Consider the following 24,906-nt stretch of genomic DNA (forward strand, 5'->3'; position numbering starts at 1 on the left):
CGATGTTACAAAACTGAACGAAGCTACACGTAAATTGCAAAAACAGATTAAGGCCACTGACACTAAAACCGAAGATCAGGTTAAAATACTGACTGAAAAATGTGAAGAATTGGCCAGTCGTATTGACGCTATCGAAAGTGCTAACGACAATAAATCAGACGATACTACACCGGTTTCATTTAATCAAACACCTGAATTTCAAAATTTACAGCAGACGATTAATGAGATCGATTCATCTAACAACACTTTACGTAGAAAATTGTCTTGTTTACAACAGGAAGTAACAGAGATGAAAAATATTTCAGTTAATAACACATCACAGCAGACGCCACTTTACGAGCATTTGTCAGAGTCACGCAGCGCTTATAATGTGAGCAATTTACAGAGACTACGCGACTTAAAATCCGAAAAACTACGCGACTTAAAACCTGAAAAGATACGCAATTTGAAATCCGAAATGACACAGACAAACAGATTCACACACAAAACTGAACGTGTTCTCAAATTCAGTGGCGAGAACGTAGATTACGAGCAATTTTTATCCGTAAGAAAGTGTAAGGAATTTAATAATGACAGGGCACAGATACACGATTTGCACTGTATGAGACAATTTATTTTTGTACTTTCACCACTATTACCTGTAATGCAGAAACGAGCTTTGAACCTGTTACGACAATTTGCTATTGTACCTTCATCAGAATTGCCTATAATGCAGAAATTAGAATTAGCAAGAATACAACAATTTGTTTTTGGAATTTTACCGACATTGCCTGGAACGCAAAAGCTAAAATTTATTTGCAGTGCGTAATTGACCTCAGGGGATTCATTACGCTTTAATGAATATGTGCCGTAGCGAGCATAGGGCCCCGAGCTGTAGTAGTGCTGTTTCATCTTTAGTTTTCTGCACTGCTGCCTTCTCTTCTACTATCCTTTATATCTATTAACACTGCTCTTTAACTATTGCTCTACTTAGAATTAAGAAAAATGAGTAATGAGAACCCGATAAGACAAATTTTACCGAAAGTGACAATTTTCATTAGGCACTGCAGAACTACCGCCGTAATTTTAATATCAGAAAAAATTTTAATCACCAGTATGTACAAAATTTTCAGCAACAGCGAACGCATTTTAGTAACAATAGACGTTTCTCACCACAACAGCATGAAAGTCAGCCGCTTAACATACCTAACCAACAATGCAGTCTACAAGGTCAGCCAAGCTTTAATGTTTCGCCGCGTGCACGTATAGTCCCAGCTACAACAAATGGTAGCGTACAGCAGCAGGAATAACTACGTACAGAAACACACTATTTCAATTCCTATCGCAATGCGCCGTATAGAAGTGACTATTATGACAGACGTAAAATTAACGAGCACAATTTTCAGCGTACATTTCATTACAGTCGATCTTTTCAGCAGCAAGAATGTCAGCAACAACATATAATCATGAATGAAACAGACAATAGGTGTCATCTATAGCGTAACATGTCAGTAAGAAACAACAGAGCAGTTTAAGTAGTCAAAATACCACAGCATCGTCCCGTAAATAACAGCACGTACGACAGAATTTGACCAGACACAGTACAGGTAGCCTATTCCAGTAACGTAAGCAATACTTATTGACACGCAGAATTTTGTTCACGAGAATGTTATATGAAACATGCTTTGTTGAATGCTCCACTTTTATCACACCCAGATCTTACTCGAAATTTTTCCATTGCCACCGACAGTTCCAACACAGCTTTAGGCGTACACATTTTTCAGGAAATTGAAGAAAATGGCTCAATAGTAATTAAAAACATCGCATTTGCAAGCCGCATTTTGTCACCTGCTGAACGAAATTATTCCGTTACTGAACTAGAAACATTATGTGTTGTATGGGCTTTTACGAGATTTCGGCACTTTCTTTATGGCAGACATACCACCGTTTACACAGATCACAGAGCTATACAATTTTTACTTTCAGCTAAATTTACTCACGACAGATTAAGCAGATGGAAACTGTATTTACAAGAATTTAATTTTACGATTGTTCACATTCCCGGCACACAAAATGTTATAGCAGACGCACTTTCTCGTTCTCTCAGCAACAATCAGCAAGACGTAGCAACCAACTTCTGCAAAGCAAATTTCAGCGTCATGTACATTCAACAAGTTGCATTTGAAAATTTTATTTCATCATCATTACAGGACATAGCACGAGAGCAAAGCAAAGACAATGTGTGGAAAGAAATTAAACACCTTTGGCAAGATAAGAATAATGTTACGATTAGGAACCACTACACTGTACGCAATGACATTCTGTTTCGCCGCTCTCATCCAGACAGCAACAATTGGTTATTATGCATTCCTGACGAACTGGTTAACAAATTAATATGGTACAAGCATTTAAGCTACGCACATTATGGAGCCAGAAAATGTTTTCTTATACTGAGACAGAACTGTTATTTTTCAAACATGGAAAAACGTATACGACGAGTTTTAGCGTCATGTAAAATTTGCCAGAAAGCTAAGTCTGACACCACTTCACACATTCCTCCATTATATCCCATTGTACCTGTTAAATTAAGACATATGGCCGCAGTAGACATTTTTGGTCCAATTCCGAGAACTAACAGAGGTTTTTGCTACATCTTTGTCGCTGTTGAACTCACTTCAAAATTTGTTACCTTCACTCCGTTACGCAAAGCTACTGCTAAAACTGTTTTGAAAGCATTTGTAAAGCATTTCTTATTTCATGTAGGGCATGTGATGAAAGTAATTTCTGACAATGGATCACAATTTCGTTCTGTCATATGGACACGCATGTTACGAGCTAGAAACATTTCTCCGATTTATATATCCAGGTACCACGCTTCTTCGAACCCTTGTGAACGACTAATGAAAGAAATTGGTAAACTGTGTAGAATATACTGCCACAAAAGACATGTTAATTGGGACACACACGTACACTCATTTCAAGATGTAATTAATTCCATTCCAAATGAATCCACTATGCTACCTCCGTCTGTTATACTGAAAAACGTTGAACCACCAAACAAAATCAAAGAATTAGTAACATTTCCTACATCTCGTCGATTACGACACCACGAAATAATTGACATTGCGCTGAACAACATCAAACGTGCCGCAGAGCGCCGGAGAAGACAGCAAAAACAGGTTTGTAGACACCGAGACTTTCACGTTGGACAGAAGATATTAGTACGTACACACTATTTATCCAGCAAATTAAAAGGTAAGTGCAGTAAATTTGAACTTCTATACGCAGGTCCATATCGGATTCGCAGCATTCCTCACCCCAATGTTGTACACGTCGAAACTCTGAGAACCAGAAAATCGAAAGGCAACCATCATGTGTCAAACATTAAACCCTTTATCGAATGAAACCACTTTACGATGTAACATGCTATGAGGCCGTTTACACATTTTATGACCACTTATGCAATTATATTCACATGACTAATTACTGATGATTATCGTATTTTTTCTTGGCAAGTGCCCGGCAAGGTAAGGTTAGCAGGTCGCTCTTCTTGTCGTTACACATCAGACCGTGCACATTTTTCCAGATGAACTTACACATTTTGTGACCACTTATGCAATTACATTTATGTGACTACCTATTGATGATTATCGTATTTTTTCTTGGCAAGTGCCCGGCAAGGTAAGGTTAGCAGGTCGCTCTTCTTGTCGTTACACACTAGACCGTGCATTTTTTCAGATGAACTTACGCATTTTATGAATAATTATGCAATTCTCTATAATGACGCATTAATTTTATCAAATTCTCTCTCCATTGAAGTCTTTAATTATCGCCTCTATTAACTACACTACATACAAGCTGAACACAACGAAAGTCACATTTTGTCTTTCTTATGTATGTACGATTGTTTTCAAGTTTTGTTTATATGCATTGTGAACTAGTTAAGGTATAACACACACCATTTGACTTTGACATTTTGCCTTGTGATATCTCAACATCGTGACTGTTTTACATTTTCCTTTTTTGCTGCTGCATTACGATATTCTCTGTACACTTTTTGCCTTTAAACACTGTCTATGCTTTGAGATATTACGTTTTCTGTCATGTTATGTTGTATGCTTAATTGAGTCACCATTAACCAGTCACTATTTAATGGGTATATGATTTAAATGCAAGACATTAATCTTTGTTCATCAATTTCAGAAATAAATGATGCGTACAGGAAATGAATTAAACAGAAGTGGGAATTTCACCTATGGAATAAACGAAAGAAGATGCAATAAGCTAATGAGGACGAGTAAATGGATCAGAATTAACAAGCATTAACCAGAATATATTATACACATCGCAGAATAGCAGTCTTAACTAATTTTTTCTTTCAGAATACAAAGCGATTGATGCAAGCTGTCAGACAGAACTACACATTTTAGTTTTAAGTGATGAAATATGCTAGGGATTAGGAATAGTTGTGTGATGAATAATGAAATGATTTTTGCAGATGATAATGAATGCTGATAATGAACAATGATGAAGAATATGGTACTATGAATAATGAAGTTTTTGTTTACAGGTGATGATAATGATGGAGTTATGATGATATGAATAATGAAGTTTTTCTTTACAGATGAGGATAATGTTGAAGTTATGTATTTATGCTATGTAGTTATTTAAGTATTTGTTGCAGTTTACTTTGACAGCAGGTGTTATATTGCGTAGTAGGATGACTGAAGGTTTTGGAAAGGACAGCTATGGAACACATTTTTTATACACATTTCACTACCTGTTAATTCGAAGTTCACTACTTTTCAGCATAGTCTGCGTTTCTTCTTTCAGTTCAATAATCCATTTTGTATTTTTCTTTCAGGAGAAGCTTTTTATGATAGTTACTAAACTTGTTACTTATTATACCTGTTCTAGTACTTGCATTTTTCTTACCCACTTGTGTCTATCATTTATAAATGTGATAACCTTGCTACAGCTGACTCATGACGAATGACGTTACACAATCTTTTCATTTATAGGAACAACCTAGAAGCAATTTTTTTCTCTTATTTCTTCTTGCTTTCCCTTATAATTACCCAAAGCAATGCATTGCTAGCAGAAAAAACAAAATGTATTAACAGTCCCAGATAATGTCACTAGTTTATGATAATTCTGAATAACACTGATCAGCTCTGAATAGTATGTCACTTGAATAATGACTTCTTAATGTTACCAAAACATAATTGCCACTATCTATTGTAATGAGAGTACTTATTATGCCCATGCTTATTAATGCTAATAATGTTTTATACTATTCAATACTTGCTGGCCACTGAGTGCCCATAATTAATGTAATTACTTATAATGCCCATGCTTATTAATGCTATGACTGTAATTAACTGATTTTTTTAATAATGATTTCTTAATGATATGAATAATACTGAATGATGAATAATGTTTTATACTATTCAATACTTGCTGGCCACTGAGTGCCCATAATTAATGTAACTTATAATGCCCATGCTTATTAATGCTATGACTGTAATTAACTGATTTTTCTAATAATGATTTCTTAATGATATGAAGAATACTGAATGATGAATAATGTTTTATACTATTCAATACTTGCTGGCCACTGAGTGCCAATAATTAATGTAACTTAACGTTTTGTTAGTGTTTTCAATGATGACTTCCCATATTAATACTGAATGATGATAAATATTTTGTACTAATCGAAAGTTGCTAGGCCACTGAGTGTTAATAGTTACTTGTAAATATGTCATTTGAATGAGGAAAAATGTTTTGTAATACTCAATACTTGATGGCGATTGATTACCACTCTTGTCTTTAAATTAATTAATGAACATTTTTCTGTAATACTACATTCATGGTACAGAAATGTTCAATGACTAGAGTATGGATACCGCAAACTACTTATGTAATCACTAATCAAGACTTGTGTGTTAGTTAATGTCCTTCACCTTCTGACCTAACTACCTGAAATTATTGTAACATCCATTTGTCTTGTCCATCCTCATTATCATGGAGCACTATATTTGGTTTTTGCACTAATTCTACGTTGGTGTGCCGCCTCTTAAAAGCGTGGTGTTGACACGACATGCTGTCCACCACTGTAGGCGAAGAAACTACTTATGTAATCACTAATCAAGACTTTGTTATGGAGCACTGTGTGCCGCCTCTTAAGAGCGTGGTGTTGACACGACATGCTGTCCACCACCGTAACCGATGAAGACGTTATTCTGGTCCCACTGTTTGGTGTACCTGGTATACTGCCAAATGATAGTATGGAATACTACTACGACGTTTCACTGTCTTGATAAGCTGATAAATACTTCTGGGAACGGAACTGCAAATTGTATCACTTAGTTGTGATTCTGTGGAAAGATATGGACTTTCAGTGCAGCTATGTGCAAACTAAAGTGCTACAACCATGATGCAATCCTTCCTTTCCTATCCTAATAGTGAAAATCATTTTTTTTTACTAACACCATTTATGTTCATGGCCTATACATTTTTTTCTCGATTTGTTGAACTCTAGTGCGAGTACACTTGTGTCACTTGTCGACATGATTTTTGCCAATTGTTGTCAAAATACTAAAGACATTTTCGATTTGTTTTGAAGTGCAGTATGTGTGCACTCTTGTCATCTATATTGTATATACTTTTTGTGATTTGATGATTTTTTCTACTCTTGCGTTTATTTGTTATAAAAATGTTCAAAAGTTTTCAGTGCATGTGCACTTATGTGAATATGTTTTCAACTGAACTACAGTGCCTGTGCACTCTTCTCAATTTTCGATATGATTTGTGTTCATTCTGTATACCTTTTATGATTTATGTCATTTGTTACTCTTGTATATACATTTCGTCTTTTACTGATATGTTCTCCACTGCAGTGCATGTGCACTCATGACACTTGTCAACATGATTTTTTTTTTTTTTGCCTGTTATGAAACTGCTAAAGAATTTTACAGTGCGTGTGCACTTTGTTATTTGTCAAATAATTTGTATATACATTTTTCTGATTTGCTGATACGCTCTCTACTCATTGTACTTATATTTTGTCTTATCTGTAATGTTTTGTAATCGGTGCATGCGCACAACATTTAATTCATGTGATACATCTAAATATTTTGTAAATGTTAATTAATTAAAAGAAAAATTTGTTACGATGGCAAGTCCAAATGACTCACCATCGCTGCCAAATTTTTGCCCCCCCAGTGGAGGGTTATGAAACACGTATGTTGTGCGGCAGCGATGCTGAGACATTGTAGAATCTCTGACCAGAGCAGTTGCGCTCGACTCGCAGTAGCGAGCAGTCAGTCAGTCTGCAGTAGTCAGTCCTCAGTAGTGCTTGGAGTCGGTTGCTAGCAGTAGCGGAGAGCAGTCGGCGGGCGTCGGCATCGCAATGGTCGAGATTCAGGACGAGGTATAATTTATTTAAATAAATAATCATGCAGCTTTGCGCTCATCAGATAATGTAACGAACAGTCATTGTAATTTAACTTTCAAAAATGGCCCCCAATAATAATTTTGATTTAAAAGCAATTTTAGAGACAATCATTCAAATTTCCTTCCATTTCCTTTTAACAAAGATTTTTAAAAGGTACTTCCAATGCTTTTCATGCAACCGCCAGAGAACAATAAGAGCAGAATTTTGACATGCAGTTTCACTAAGGTAAGAAATTTATTCTCGTTTCGCACAGGGCAAACACCGACTTTTCGGTTGAATTGAGTTTTGATTATCATTACAGTTTCATTATCATGGAATTAGCGTTCATTATTTAATGAGAACTTATACTTGAGTCAGATAGCGAGCTTTCATTTAATTGTCTTTGCCATTAATATTCTTGTGGGGAGTTCACACTTAGCTGTGGCACCATTTCTAATAAATATTGTTTTTTTAAATTTCTGTGGGGAGGTTACAGTGTGTAATGTCCTTAGGTTAGTTAGGTTTAATTAGTTCTAAGTTCTAGGCGACTGATGACCTCAGAAGTTAAGTCGCATAGTGCTCAGAGCCATTTTGAACTGGAAATCTCTTCGACTTGTCTTCATTCCACCCACCCGGTTGTACTCGTTTAGCAATTATTCTATGTCCTAAATATATTACTTCCTTCCTTAAAAATTCACACTTGTGTGGCTGCAACTTGCGACAGTGTTCCCTGAGTCGGTAGAAAATCTCTCATAATTGTTCATAAGGTTCTCATAAAGAACTTCCGTAACAGATAATATCGTCCACATATATTAAGCACTTTGTTCCCTGCAATTCTGACAGTGCAACGTTCATTAGTCTCTGAAATGTACTTGGTGCCCCTTTTAATCCCACCGGCATACTCTTGTACTCATAGTTGTAATTAGCTCCATATGCAGTTTTCTCCCAGTCCTGGTGTTCATTAATATCTGGTGGTATCCGATGGCAAATCCATTATGGAAAAATACTCAGCTCTTCCTGGCTGGGATTGGAAATGCCTCCCCAACTCAAATATCTTTTATTTTACGATGGAAAATCACCAGACTGTATTTGACTTTCCCACATGCATCTACACACTTTCTTCCGACGGCTTTTTGGATGCGGTAGCTTTTTTCTGTTGTTCCAAAGTTGTACAGATGATTACTGTGTTTTAGTATCTGGAGGCTTTCTTCTATGCCATTGGGGTGATGGTTGTTTTTACTTAGAAGCTATCCTAGTGTGGAGTGTACGCTGTCGCTTTTCAGTGCTCTTAAATATTCGGTGTAGCCTATCTTATTCTGAAATTCTACACGTCTTTGCGCTCTACGTTGAACACAGTCTTTGCAGATTGGCTGCTACGCGCCTGCTTTGTTCAGTTTATCTATTGCGGTGCTGTATATTTGTAATCTTTTAATGAACAATAAAATAAAAATCCACTGAGGACGTCACAGCCGTGGTGAGAGATGGCTGAGTATTAAATCAAAACAATAATCGTGTACTTCCCTCGTTATTACCTCCGAACTATTTGACGTGGTTGCGGTTTTAAGCACCTCAATTATGGATAAAATTAAGCATAGAATTTTGGTTGACAGAGCCACTACGGCATCTTATTGATGAGCTGTTTGATTTGTTGTCGTAATATTCTACATCGCCAGTGAACATGTGCATTACCGCCTACTGCTGTGCTGACTTATCGGATGTTTGGTGTGTTGCAGGCACGGCGGCGCACTCCCGCGCAGGCAGAAGAGGATCACCCACTGACGTGGCTTCTGGCAGCCTCTGAACGTAAGTACCGCAGCAGGGCGCAAGACACGCCAGATACGCTCGATTTGGAGCTTATCATTCCAGAATCGGGATAGCTCTACCAAGTTTCTGTAAACGGTACCATCTATATACAGGGTGAATCAGCTAAAACTTGCACCGTAAATATTGCTTAAATGGAAACATGCGGTTTTCACAGAATGGATTGGTAGTCAGCGGCTCGTACTGTTAGCCTATCAACACATTGCAATAACAGAAAGCGCATTTTTTGTGCAGACATACATTTTTATAAATGGAAAAATTCCTGTTGACGTTAACAAATTAAAATTAGGGTAAATTAGAATGTCAGTGGTATTTGTTGTAGGACTCTAACGCGAGTCGTTCAAGAGATTTCGTATTTTAAAAGGTTCGCACACTGAGACTTGTACAGTACCTGTTGTAGCACACACTGAAGAACAACAAAATGGCATACACTATTCATGTGGATTCTGACCAGTAACGAGACAATTGGCCATCATAGATTGTGTTCAAAACGATCACCCGCAGCAGCAGTACACACTGTCAGTCCTGCATGGAACGACTGCTGCATACGTACTAGCATTTCAGCGAAGATGCCCGGGCAGGGTGCAGTAAAACGTCGCTGCATGACATCGGGTGTAGTTGGTATGTCGTCTTTCAGCTTTTCCCACAGAAAAAAGCCTACAATCGTCAAATGCAGGGGATGGGCCGGCCACGGTACAGGTCCTCTGTGTCCAATCCAACGACTTGGAAACAATTCGTGAAGACATGCTGCAGTACTTCGTGTACTATGGGCTGGACAGCCGTCATGTTGGTACCACAGGTTCCTAGTATGCAGAGGAACGTCTTCTAGTATTCGTGGAATGTGGGCTGTTATGAGGCTGAAATACTTGTGTGCGTTCAGTGTTCCGTCTGTGAAAGGCGGGCCTACGAGTTGATGCTTCAATATCCCACACCATAGACGCTGAGGTTCCACCTGATGAATCAAATAGGGAATGCCAACAGACCAGTAGTGCATATTTCGGCGGTTTACCTGGCCATGATTGGTAAATGTGGCTTCATCGCTAAACAAGATACGTGATTCATCTGGAGTATCCTGTCTTAATGCACATGTACAGAAGTTAACACGATTGTCATATCGTTTCCATGCAGCTCTTGATGAGAAATGGAACAAGCGGATTAACTGCAACAGCAGCAAGAATATTAATTTCCCCCCTTTCCGGCGTCACTGCTTTCCTTCTGTTACGCTGTCTAGTTGTTACATTACCACTTTCACGTAACTGGTTGAAGAGGTTGATAATTGCCGAGATGGTTGACACCTATTGTGGTGTCGTGGCATATACATCGTACAAGAACGAACTGTAGTCTTCCTACTCTCTCCATACACAGTGCGCATGTCGGCTTTTTGGGTATTGATGAATCCCAACGACCCTGAACTGCCACACACTGACTAGCAAGTCACATTGCGCTCAAGGGTGACAAAAGCACACTGTAAGCAAACATAACAATGTCGTACCTAGCAACTACACAGGCTGAGTGGCACAAACAAGTTTCGGTGTGGAAACTTTCCAAAATACTATATCTCGAGAACGACTCGCAGTATAACCCTGCAACAAACATCAATGGCATTCTAATTTACCCTACTTTTAGTTTATTAATGTCAATAGACATTGTTACATTTTAAAAAGTGTGTGTTTGCACAAAAAACACTTTATAAGTGTTATTACGATAGGTTTATTGGCTAATAATACAAGCCCCTGACTACTAATCCATTCTGTGAAAACTTCACTTTAGTAACACTTTCCATTTTCGCAATATTCGGGGTGCAAGTTTTGGGTGATCCACCCCGTATTTAAAAAGCAGTGTTCTTACTGACTGACACATCATAGCCCAGCTAACGACAGAAAATTGAAATTTGGAAATACTGATACTGCAGGAGTCGTTTAGGAAGGACTTTTTCGAAATTACGCTCCTAAGCGGGTGGAAATTCCACCATTAAGAGGGAGAAATAGAGTGTGAAACGTTTTTAGAAAATCTGTCGCTATTAAGGCAACTTTGAAACTAGAATTACGAAAGTTTGTATTTGGTTTCTGGGTCAGAAATAAAGAAATACGTGTTTTAGCATATTTGAAAATGTAGCTCCTATGGGGGTGATGTAGTGGATGAAAGTTTTTTAAAAATGAATCATTACTAACGAACAACTAAAGTATTTTTAAACCTACATCTATGAAAATTAATATTTGACTGTTTTCTAAAATAATTCGTTAGTAAAGAACAACTTAAGTATTTTTAAAGCCTACATCTATGAAAATTGATATTTGGCTTCTCGGTTCGACATAAAAAAAATTCGTGTTTTATTGTCTTTGGAAATTCAACCCCTAAGGAAGAGCTTCATGAAATATTCAGTATGAAAGTATTTTTAAGGCTAAATATATGAAAATTTGAATTTGGTTTCTCAATTAGAAATAAAATAAATACGTGTTTCACTGTTCTTGGAAACTGGACTCTTTTGGGAGTGAAATGAGGATGAAAGTTTTTGTGGAAATATGGAAGCATTTTTCAAGCTTAATCGATGAAAATTTGTGTTTTGCTTCTCTGTTAGGAATAAAAAAATTGTGTTTCACTGTTTTGGAACTTACCCCTAAGGGGGTGAAATATGGGGTGAAATGATTTATGAAAATATTTCATTGTGAAAGCATTTTAAACCCAAACCTATGAAAAATTGGTATTTGGCTTTTCGGTTGGAAATACAAAAATATGTGTTTCACTGTTCTTGGAAATTCAATCCGTAAGGGGGTGAAATAGGGCCGAACTGATTCAGTGACTCATTACTGCCCAGCGCAAACCGCTGAGGATGGAAACTTGAAATCTGGAGAGGGCGTAGATCCTAAACCGTAGGCATCGTTTAAAAATACGTTGTCCGAAAACCCATTCCCAAGGGGGTGAAGTTCGGGATGAAGGGCTTTTTGAAAATCTATCGCTATTACGACAATTTTGAAGCTAGAACTACAAAAATTGGTATTTGGTTTCTCAGTCAGAAATACAAAAATATCTGTGTCAGCATTTCTGGAAATTCAACCACAAAGGGAGTAAAATAGTGGGTGAAATTTTTTGATAATACATCATTATTAAAGAACTACTAAAGCATTTTTAAAGCTACGTCTGTGAAAGTTGGTATTTGACTTCTCGTTTAGAAATTTAAAAAAAGGGTGTTTCACCGTTTTTGGAAATTATCTCCTAAGGAAGTGAAATGGGACATGAAAAGTTTTATGAGGTCATTTCATTGTAAAAGCGTTTTCAAAGATAAATCTACGAAAGTTTACATTTGTCTTCTCCGTCAGAAGTAAAAAAAAATATTTCCTTATGTTTGAAAATTCAGCCCCTAAAGGGGCTTCACATGAGTGAAGCAGCGGACGCTGAGCTTGTCTACAATAATTCACAATGCATCACTTGAAGGAACAAAAGAAGAAACCTGCACCTCTACAGGAGTAAGACAGAGATATATCTTGTCTGCACTATTATTGAATATGCACACAGAAATGGCAACGATATAATTCTGAGAAACCAGCAGCAATGAGATAACAGTAATCTTGATCATTTTACGCGCCTCTGATGTCAATAACAACCACCACCGCAGGATTTCTAGTACATACATATTACGTCACAACCGGTTAGTTCTAAGTGAGCATTTGAAGATGACCGAAAATTCACCAACAGTCTTCCTAATTAATTCTCACAAAGTAGCAGAAACGGGCCGGTTGTAAGAATTAGTTGCAAAGACTTGGTGAATTTTTGGTCACCTGCAGATGTTCTCTTAGGACAAAACCGATTGTGGCGTAGTAATCGTACCTGAAACATAGCTGTGCCGTTTTTTATTACAATAAATGGAGAATGCTTCAAAACAATCCGTTTCGCCGGTGATACTGCCTTAATGGGAGCAAATGAAGAGGAGCTACAGAAGTCGCTTCAGCAGATGAATTCCATCGTAATATAGCAGTGCAAGACGAAGATCAAAAGATGCAAACCTTCTGGTAACTAGGAATCCGTATCATAATGGATGGTAGAAATAGAACGGATATCAAAGCACAGACAGCCCGAGCAAAAGAAATGCTTATCTGTGAAAGATAATAGGAAACGATTTTTCGAGGATGTTTGTATTTGGTCGCTGAGGAAAAGGGAAAAGAAAGGACTACAACTTTCGAGGTGTGGTGTTGGAAGAGAACGGAATGACAGAAACTCAAAGGAAGAAGTGCTGAGAAGAGCAGGAGTGGCAAGGAGCCTAATAAAAAAAAGTGACTGCTAGGAAGAACAACACGGTTACCTACCTAATCTGCAATTCATCCCAGTTCACTACGCTGTTTGACGGAATAATGGAGGGAAGAAGACAGAGAGCACGGTCGAGACATCGGCGTATGGATGAAATTAAAACTATAGAAGATACGAGAACACCAAGAGACTAGCATAAAATGGTTCAAATGGCTTTGAGCACTATGCGACTTAACTTCTGAGGTCATCAGTCGCCTAGAACTTAGAACTAATTAAACCTAACTAACCTAAGGACATCACACACTTCCATGCCCGAGCAGGATTCGAACCTGCGACCGTAGCGGTCTCTCGGTTCCAGACTGTAGCGCCTAGAACCGCACGGCCACTCCGGCCGGCAAGAGACTATCATCTAGAAGGGAGGAAGTATGTGCGAGCCAACTAACTTCCAAGCTGCTTAGAAAAAGGCCACTTTAATAAATACAGCACTCCTTTTTACGAGCGTCACTCCAAAAGAAATGCACACATTTTTGTAAAAATACAGTTTTTATTCTGCATGTGTGAAAGTTCTACAGTGTGTAGATACATCCTTCCCGCTTGTTTTCAAACTTAGTTCAACTTGTTCCCGTGAGTGGCGCCGTCACAGCATGTCTTCAAGGTGGCTGATACACTTGACGTTCGTCAGAAGCAACGTGCTGTCATAGAATTCCTGTGCTGTGAAAACGAGACAGTGGAAAACATCCGCAAGAGGTTGAGAAAGGTGTATGGAGATGCTGCTGTCGATCGCAGTATAGTTAGTCGTTGGGCAAGCAGGTTACGTGATGAAAGCGGGCACGGCAATATTGAGGATTGTCCTCGCAGTGGCAGGCCTCGTTCTGCACACACTTCAGACAATGTGCAGAGAGTTAACGAATTGGTGACTGCTGACAGACGCATCACAGTGAACGAATTGTCACGCTACGTTGGGATAGAGGAAGGAAGTGTTTGCAAAATACTGGAAGTGTTGGCGTTAAAAAAGGTTTGTGCCAGGTGGGTTCCCAGAATGTTGACAAGAAACAAGAAAAATGGTATGCAGCGAACTTTTGGAACAGTACGAGAATGGTGGAGATGAATTTCTTGGAAGAATTGTGACAGGTGATGAAATATGGCTCCATCATTTTTCACCAGAGACGAAGAGGCAATCAGTGGAGTGGCATCAGTCAAATTCACCCAAGAAAAAAAATTCAAAACCACACCTTCTGCTGGAATAGTTATGGCTACGGTGTTTTTCGATTCCGAAGGACTCTTGCTTGTGGACATCATGCCGAGTGGAACCACCATAAATTCTGATGCATATGTGACGACATTGAAGAAGCTTCAAGCTCGACTGAGTCATGTTCGACCACATCGGCAAAAGCAGAATGTTTTGCTGTTGCACGACAATGCACGGCAACATGTCAATCAAAAAACCATGGAAGCGATCACAAAACTCGGATGGACAACACTGCAACACCTGCCTTACAGTCCTGACCTAGCTCCATGTGACTATCATCTTTTTGTAAACTGAAAGACTCTCTTCGTGGAACAAGGTTTGAAGATAATGACTCTCTTGTGCACGCTGCCAATCAGTGGCTCCAACATGTTGGTCCAGAATTTTACTGTGCTGGATTACAGGCGCTGGTTCCAAGATGGCGTAAGGCAGTTGAGAGGGATGGAAATTATGTGGAGTAATGAAAATATTGTTGCTAAAGGATGTATCTACACACTGTAAAACTTTCAGACATGTAGAATAAAAGATGGATTTAAAAAAAATAGTGTGGATTTCTTTTGGAGTGACCCTCGTAACTTCATTTGCGTCAAGTTTGTGTTCGAGTTCTGCACGTTGTCAAAAGGGTCAATATAGTTACATATTTACGTCATTTTGTTTAATAAGTTTTAATTGCTGCAGCGGCCTTGTGCAAAATAACAGTTTCTTTAGCCATATTGTTTTTCGAGCTGTTTATTATTGTCTACACGACTTTTGAGATGTACTTACTTTCATGTTGCGATCAACATCCCTTTTTTTCCATGCGTTATGTAAATATTGTGCGTACTTTTTCACGAGCTACTGTTCATACTTTGAACAGTATACGCAGTTATACTGCTAGATGCGTCACGCACCCATTCATTATCTGATGACTTCTTTTTTTATGTGTGGCTAAGGTGTGTTCGCCTGCGTAGCTGAGTGGCTACTCTAGATGTTTGCCATGCGACTCCTGCTACTACCAAGGAGTTTTCCTTGGTGGGAGGGCTGGACAGGGGAACACTCAGTATTGAGATTTATCGACTCCAAGGTCTGAACGTTGACAACGGTCGGGAGAGGGATCTGCTGACCCCATGCTCCACCATACCGCATCCCGCATCCGGCATGACCGCACATAATACAGGATTACACAGCGGTCGGTCGACATCGCATGGTCTTCAGGGCCTGATCGCGGAGTTTCGTTTTTTCGTGACTATGGTGTGAGCCGATTTGAGGTAAGGGATTAAGAACAAGGAGAAACTAAAACACTGTTTTACTTAAATAAATGTAACTATAAATAGCCAATGATAAATTTGTGTACTTACAAGTAGTTTACAGCTAATGTCGTTTCCCACTTCTCAGCTTCCCCGGTTTACGATATTCCTAAACCCCCTCTTAGCGATTGCTGAAGTCCCCAACTTCCTTAACATCTGTGCCGGCCGTAGTGGCCGTGCGGTTCTAGGCGCTACAGTCTGGAACCGAGCGACCGCTACGGTCGCAGGTTCGAATCCTGCCTCGGGCATGGATGTGTGTGATGTCCTTAGGTTAGGTAGGTTTAATTAGTTCTAAGTTCTAGGAGACTGATGACCTCAGAAGTTAAGTCGCATAGTGCTCAGAGTCATTTGAACCTTAACATCTGTGAGCCATCTTATACGCATTCGATATCGTTTCTCTTTGTTTCCTCTGGTATCCACCTCCATACCTTCTTTGGCCATCTAATATGGCCTGTTCTTTCTAAAAGAAACTCTTATGACTTCGTATAGACCTTCACCTTTCCATTCATACACATACTTATGCGAAGTTTGCAACCTCTTCATTTTAGTAGCATACATGATACTCCCCTCTATTTTCATAATTTTTCTTATTTCTTCCTTGCTCGTGTGGTATTATTTTAAGACCATAACGAGAGCTAATTTGTTTTAAAGATAGGTTGTTGATGATTGTGAAGACAGTCTTGGGTTGCTCGAATAGAAAAATAACAGATCGCATAGATAACGCAAAAGTTAAACCATATATTGTACATCAAGTTACTGAACTGGATATCGGACAGGAAAAACAGAAGAAAGTTTATTTAAATTTGTCAGAGTAAATGTTATAGATAATTTTTGTTAGGGACACTTTTTTGGATAGCTCTGTTTTATAGTCCAGGATGTCATCGGAGATACACGCTTGTGAAAATGAATTTCTGTTTCTTCGAGCAGATCATCCTTTCACCTTCATTGGCCAGACGTAGAATTTAATGACTGCTGAGGGCAGTGATTCAATTCACAGCCGCGGGCTTACCCACTACTTTCAGTCAAAAAATAAATCGGAATGTGCACATCGTTTAGCTCAGAAATATTTGCAATGTAAAAGGAAATTCGAACACTGGAGAAAGAATTTTTCTAACGTTTTGAGGGATGTAGGGTACGTCCAAATACTTGGCTAAGGGAGCATCTGAAAGGTTTAGCATATTAAGTGGAAGTTATTGTAGACCTTATACGTAGAGGCTATGCTGGCGTGGTGAGTTCAGCACAGTGAGAAATGTTCGGTAACGTCTCCATAGAGATAGTTGTGGAAAAGAGGAAAATGTGGAGGAATAGAATCCAATCTGTCTGCAGTCTGAAATTTGGCATGATCAAAGAAAAAAGCCGGCATGACTATGCGTTGTTCGGCAGGACTCCTTCCTTCTCCTTTGCACCGTGGTAATTAGTACAGAAAGTAATTGCTCTGCCAATGCGCAGAAAAATCGAGAAATCGAAGGCGCATTGTGCAGAACTCCATGAAACGTCCGATATTCATACGGAATTTTCAGGTAAATACGAATCCTGCCCTGTGGCCTTTGTTAATTAATGAAATGTCTGAAACAACAGTCCTAAAGCAAAAAGATCTGCAATGCACGTAGAGAAGGGTTAATTACTCAAGTCAGCGAGGAAGCTATATAATACATGATATGTGCGAGGATTAATCACATAATCATCACAAAACTTTCACTGGAAATTAATTCTTTACTTTCATTTCGTAGTCCAGATAAATCGAAATCAGTCCACATTAAGTTCATTTGCACCAGTTTGTATGTAATAATACGGAAACTTTTACGGCAAATGTACAGACGTCTTTCCTTTCTAAAAACGTAAGAAAACTGTTAGAAGATTTATAAAGAACAAAGCTCAACGGCCCCTCTCTGATCACCAAATAGCAGTGAAATAACTGTCCGAAATCAGTTTCATACGATGAGGCCATCCGAAATATAGCCAAGAACGTAGTACACTTCGTAACCGCCCTATTAAATTGTTAAAAGCTTAGTCAGCCGGGGTCGTAATTTTGAAATGAGAATTCGTATGAATGTCGCTTAATAAATATTTCGCGTGAAGCGCCGTTGCGACGGAGGGAAAGGTCAATTGTGGAAACTAAGCCACTGAATATTATAAGTAACATTATTAAGGAATACACCCGACTGACTACACAAAATAAGAGGGCATGTACATTCGCGAGTGTGTGGTTCAAAATAAGAATTAATACTATGAAGGAAATGGGTGATAAGTATAGTTACATCGGTACAAACTCAGTTGTATGCGAACGTACGATCGGGATAGAGACACATTCGTACTATCGCTCCCCGTGACCTGGGTAAAAAGAATTGTGGTTAAAATACATTTATTCATCTAAGAAAGAAAATAATCGGACTTCGTAATTAAATGAAAAGAAAGACTGCAGGTTCTGAATGTCGCGGCAAGTATAACCTAAATATTGAAACTGACATTGGCGACCACGAAGGGAGAGAGGTGAACACATTCACGTACCTCTATTGTTGAGCAGCGCCGTCGTGGAGATCGGCGCCTCCATCTGAATTCTCCACACACAGTCGAAATAATAATAACCTTCCAGAGCTACAGGAGCTGGGATCCATGGTATCGTAAATGAGAAAGTCGTATTGTTTCAGAAGCTGGATTCATTATTTAGCATAATTTCACTAGAAATTACACAACACTTCGCTTGTTCGTCTTCTCATCAGGGCATGAGAACAACGAAAGGTAACTATTACTAAAACTAATAACCGAAGAGCGTAAATTTTCTTTTGTCCGTCAATGTTAAATACTTTTCTAATTAATCTTTGTAACGAGAGTCGAATACTTATCTATACATTCATCAATAAGAAAAAATTATTCAGTTCCTTTATAACTTCAAGCCAATTTGACTTTCACTGAATGTCGCCTTCGTGAGTTTACAATTTTAATGACCTGCAATACGTAATAGTGAATCACCAATAAGCCATGATCGGATATCAATGTAACTTCGGACACGTAGCTACCATCGGCAGGTATGTAAATGATTAGAGTTGATATTCTCTGTGACAGCTAGTGTGTGTGGTTTTTTTTTTTTTTTTTTTTTTTTTTTTTTTTTTTTTTTTTTTACCAGGCCTGGTAGGGTATATAAAAGGCATGAACAGCGTCAGATATGGAGTGATCGCTGATGGGCAAGGGAGATGCCGCGTGCCCGTGCGTGACAGCGTTGTCAGCATCTTACGGAGTTGGAAACGGACCTCATTGCGGGTATTCGTCACCTCGGTTGGTCGAATCGTGGATTATCCACAGTTGTGAGGCATTCGGATGTGACAGTGGCCCGATGCTTGGGAGCGTGGGGGCAGGCATACTCCTGGTCAAGGTTTCAGTCGACCCCATATCCTACAACCACATGGACAAGATCGCCATAGTGTGCACCAAGCACATCGGAGAGCCTTCAAATGTGTACCAGTAATACGAGAACAAGTAACGGATTCCCTGCAACACTGTGTATCATCCCACATCTTTGGTGGGAGACAGCTGGACTATGGAATTACCGCCCCGAGCTTAGGCTGCCGTCAACATCACAACACAAAAGGCTGCTTTTGGAATGTGGCCGCGACCAGGAAATATAGACTGCACCACATTGTGTACAGCTATGAATCTTGGTTCTGCAGTACCAGGGATGATCATTATCGGCGAGTATGGCGGCGGCCTGGGGAGAGGTCCAATGCTTCCAGTACCTTGGAGAGGCGCAGCGATGTTACTCCTGGCATCATGGTCTGTGGAGCCATCGGATATTACTTCAAGTCATGGTTAGCAGTGATTTAGGAAACTCTGACTGCACAACGGACGCCTCGGACATCTGCGTCCTCACGTGTCACGTCCCATGCGGTTGTATCGTCGTTCCATTTTTCAACAGGACAATGCTGCTCCACACAAGGCCGGTGTGTTTATGAATGGTCTGCGCGATGTTCAGGTACGCTCGTGTCCAGCAAGATCCCCAGATCTGTCCCCGACAGAACATGAACAGGATCAGTTCCGACATCAACTATGTGCCACTGACAGTATCCAAGACACGAAGCACAAATCATAATAGTTGTGGCCCAGCTTGCCTCAGGTGCGGTATGCAGAGGCATGTGGTCAGCACACGGTTCTCCCGGTCGTTGTCGGGCTTCTTGAACTTGGAGTCTGGCAGTACACGGAATCGAACCCGGATGCCGCCCCCTCCCCCCCCTCCCCCCCCCCCGCTCCCTCAGGCATTCAGACGTGCTGATCACTATGCTACGGAGGTGGACTTTCATTGTTGACAGTTACTGGATGAATAAAGTCTAGGTATTTGCTCGCCATCAGTTACATTGCCTCAAGTCACACACACATCCTCTAACCGTAATACTTTTAACATTAGATTACGAGATGTGTAAGAAAAGTAAAGAGACTGACAGTCCAGCGAGCGATCTGGCAACGCTGTGTCGCTCTACTTGTGCAGACCGGTGTCTTCATCCCTTCCAGATGGTCAGTTCGAGTTGCAGATCTGTACAGCCATCACGTGACTTTTGGGAGCGCCATCATGGAAATTGTGACTCTGCTGTGTGTTACGAAAATGGAACAGCTCAAGTTCTCTGTTGAACTCGGGGAATTCGAGAGTGTGACCTTTGCAACATTGAAAACACGCCGATGGGGAACATTCCTTGTCAAGAGCACAGGTTTTTTGCTGGCACAAATTATTTTTGGAAGGCCGAGAACAAGCTAAATACAAACCTCGTTCAGAGAGACCTTCAACTTCAAAAACCGACGAAAACTTAGAAAGTGTGCGTTGTCTTGTGACATCAGACCGGCATTTAACAGTAAGGATGACGGGTGACCTGTCAAACACTTTCACCCTACATGAAATTTTGACCTTAAGAGCTACACATGTCAAAATCTTACAACTGAGCAGAAGGCCAAAGGAAGAAACGTGAGCGTTGATCTACTTGAGAGGATTACCAGTGATCACCAATGGTTGAGTCGTGTGATCACAGACGGATGAATCGTAGATTTTTGAGTACGACCCTGAGACAAAGTGGCAAAGTAAGGAATGACACTTTGAGACGTCCTCTTGACCAAAAACAAAAACTCGAATGAGTAAATCAAACGCCGATGCTGATTTGCTATTTTTACAGTAGGGGAATCGTGCATACAGAATATTTTCCCCCAGGACAAACTGTCAACTAAGTGTTTTACAAATATGTCCTTGAAAGGTTCAGGAAGAGGACGAATCGAATGAGACTGTACATTGCAGACAGGTGAATGCTACATCATGAGAACGCCCCATTTCACACCGAATTTTTGACCTCAAAAGGCACTCCTGTTGTTCCACAAAGCCATTGTTCGCCTGATCTGAGTCCTTGTGACTTTTTTTTCTTTTCCCGATCTTTAAAAAGTCTTAAAATAACGTCATCTTGGGACTCTGGAGAACATTCAGAAACATGTGACCGACATTTTAAAGGATCTACCAGTTGAAACCTTTCAGCACTGCTACCAAGACTGGGAACAACCACTCCGCCATTGATTGTTGTTTGACACAAATAAAAACTTTGGTAGTTGGAAAATCAGTCTCATTACTTTTCTTTCACAACTCTTTTTCGTCTTGATGAGTACATTATGACAGCATTTTCAAATTTTTAAATTCGGTCATAACTACGCGAAATACTTAATATCAATTTTTTGTTGCCCTTAATAGCCGGTAAATAGGCAACTTACAACTGATACTGGGTTCCAGGATTGACATTTAGTTGGTTGGTTGGTTGCTTGGGGAAGGAGACCAGACAGCGTGGTCATCGGTCTCATCGGATTAGGGAAGGATGGGGAAGGAAGTCGGCCGTGCCCTTTCAGAGGAACCATCCCGGCATTTGCCTGGAGTGACTTAGGGAAATCACGGAAAACCTAAATCAGGATGGCCGGACGCGGGATTGAACCGTCGTCCTCCCGAATGCGAGTCCTGTGTGTAACCACTGCGCCACCTCGCTCGGTGACATTTAGTAATTTAGATGTAGATACATATTTGGTATAAATTTTACCAAATATGGTGGTTGTCACTATTGGCTAAAATAGCCATTTATTAATTTAATTTTAATTAATTTGTGGTAAAGTCCTAAGGGACCTAACCGCTCAGGTCATTGGTCCCTAGGCTTACACACTACTTAACCTAACTTACGCTAAGGGCTACACACACACACTCATGCCCGAGGGAAGACTCCAACCTCCGACGGGGTGGGGGGTGGGGGAGCGCGCGAAGTCATTTATTACTTGCGTAAGCAGTCACATGTAGCCACGACAACATCAGTTTATGACAACATTAAACCGCGACGCATTTCGATTGAGTGTCACTTAACAGCAGGCTTATACCGTGTAGTTACTTTATTTGCTACTAAATGGGAGTCGGGAGACCGAAGGTACGGATTGGCCCTATACAGAATTGCATTGCTTCGGTAGGGAATTCACTTTCTTTATTTGTGTGCTGTCGTACAGTATCGATACAACACCAGTAGAGCGCATCCCGAGGTTGGCAGTAAACCATATAACGGCCTCGCCAATCTACCGCCAGCTTGCAGCCACACTTTCGGCTGTACGCACACGTGGCGCCACCAACGTGCCGGGACAAGAAAACGTCGTAACCAGGCCAGAACAAGTGTACAAGCAGTTTAAGGGCTGAGTCAGCCGAAGCCTCAGCAGTTACAGTAGTCTGTCTGTGAATGTGTTTGGTTACGAAATTTTTACCTGTATAACGCACTCTCTCTCACTCTCTATCTCGGGTTTACTATTGTAGCTATTGAATTTACTCGTACTTCTGTTCATTTCCGCTTTCTGTCTACGTGCCCACCTATTCCTCGGCACTCACCTCTGGCGGAACTAACAATCTGCATATCGGTTTTGTGTCACCTCCCTTCTACGACGTGGCCAGTCAGCCCGTATTAAATGGTAGGCTGACATTAGCGTTAAGGAATTGTGTATGTGGGTGCGTAATCTTGTCACGAAACACTTGATATCGTAACTTAGACTCTTATGTTCAAAGTTCCCGTCATTTTTTACAGTTCGCTGGTTTTATTAAATCACAGAGCACAACATTCTGTTTCTATGTTCGATACTGCTTAGATTCCATCGCCTCCAAAACTGCTGTTTTCATAGAGATACGCCTCACACTCAACGTTTTTAACCATTCATCGGTCATGTATGGAATTCTTATCGTTCAAAGCTTCCACGCTTTTAAATACATGAGTAGAGTGGTATATATTTCAGTGTCGCACAGCTCCAAAGAGTTTCTCTACAGAATGTAGTGACTAGTCTTTTAACGTTAATTTTTGGTTTGCTGTAACGTATATTTATAGTGAATGATAGAAGAGGTGGACCTGAGACAAATGCGTTCTCGAGACCGAAGATATTCAGCTGAAATTACAAGGGTTGCCTAGTAAGTAATGCACCGCGTCTTTTTTTTTCCAGCCGAAAACAATGCTACCAATGCGAAACGTTATGTGTGTACTATTTCAAGTCTCCTGAGTGAGCGCACCAAGTGCCCGTCATTTCCGACAGGTGGCGTAGCTACAGGACAGTTTCAAAATGGCATTTACGTTAGAAGCAACGTGCCGTCATTGAACTTCTCACTGCAGAGAAAGAAACTATGTGGAATATTCACAAACTCTTGTGCAAAGTCTATGGAGCATCTGCTGTCGACAGAAGTACAGTTAGTCGCTGGGCACGGAGGGTGGGGTCATCAGGAGGCGGTTCGGCGGAGCTCCACGATTTGCAGCGGTCGGGGAGACCATCCACGGCTGTCACACCTGGTACACCTGACCTAGCCCCCTCGGACTTCCACTTGTTTTGGCCATTAAAGGCTGCCATTCGTGGAAGACATTTCGAGGACGAGGCGGATGTGATCACACAGTAATGCACTGGCTCCGCCACCAGGACAAGGATTAGTACCGACAGGGCATGCACGCTCTTGTTTCGCGCTGGAGGAACGCCATAGAATGGGATTGAGATTACGTCGAAAAATAGGGTGTGTGGATAAAACACAATTCTTTCGTGCGTGTAATTCTCATTGTGTTCAATAAAGAATTGTTGAAGAAAAAATGCGATGATTACTTTCTGGGCAATCCTCGTATCTAAACCATTTGAACGCAGTGCAGTGAAATGGACAGTCCTCTCCAAGCGCTGGAAATGTTACTACGAAGCCCAGGTGGCAGGAAATTACTAGCTGCTCTTATTTCTTAGAGAGCAACAGTTCTTCAAGCTGTGAGTTGATTAACAACTATGGCGAATGTCCTGATAGGGTGCGCACAAAGTAACTCGGCCTCCACATGCGCAGATATCACGGTAGAGGAAGGGACAACGGTGGTGGTACTAGCGGTGTACGAGCAGCACCCAGCAGACAAGGTGCAATTCGACAGCTCAGGCCTATGCTCCAACACATATCACGAATGACATGAGATCTACAGCTGGCGAGTCTGCAAGCTATCGTCGTTCAGAGTCCATAGTATCTCACTAGAGAACCGAAAAAGAAATAGCGACATAAACAAAGGAGCAACCAAAGCTAAAGGAAACCAACCACACACTGCAAGCAGCAAAATCACAAAACAAAAAATGGGGAAAAATTTTGTGCAGCGGACAATATCGCTTACTATAATACTGATAATCTATATAAAAATGTAAATGTTTCTTTGTTCAAAAGCTTAAATTTCTGCAGGTTCTTCGCCGATAGCTTTGAAATTTTGATACAACAGTGCATTCAAGTATGTGCATGTTTGTATGTACCCACTGGACCACTTTTTAATATACATACATAGGGTGATTTAGCTGCCCCTACCTAATGGTTTTATGGAATCCGGAAGGCTTTCAAATATCATGTGAAAATGTTCACATTCTCTCACCCG

General features: G+C 40.2%; 1 protein-coding gene across 1 annotated transcript in view; it reads left to right on the top strand.

Annotated features, from left to right (window-relative positions):
* LOC126249607 (cadherin-87A) overlaps positions 1-24,906 on the top strand; it is a 782,263-nt gene that overhangs the window by 426,930 nt on the left and 330,427 nt on the right. Inside the window, exon 3 of the mRNA XM_049951276.1 lies at positions 9,148-9,217. The gene's annotated coding sequence lies outside the window, so the exon portion shown is untranslated. The remainder of the gene's footprint in view (positions 1-9,147; positions 9,218-24,906) is intronic.

This window comes from Schistocerca nitens, chromosome 1 (genome assembly GCF_023898315.1).
Source record: "Schistocerca nitens isolate TAMUIC-IGC-003100 chromosome 1, iqSchNite1.1, whole genome shotgun sequence".
NCBI classification, from domain to species: Eukaryota; Metazoa; Arthropoda; class Insecta; order Orthoptera; family Acrididae; genus Schistocerca; species Schistocerca nitens.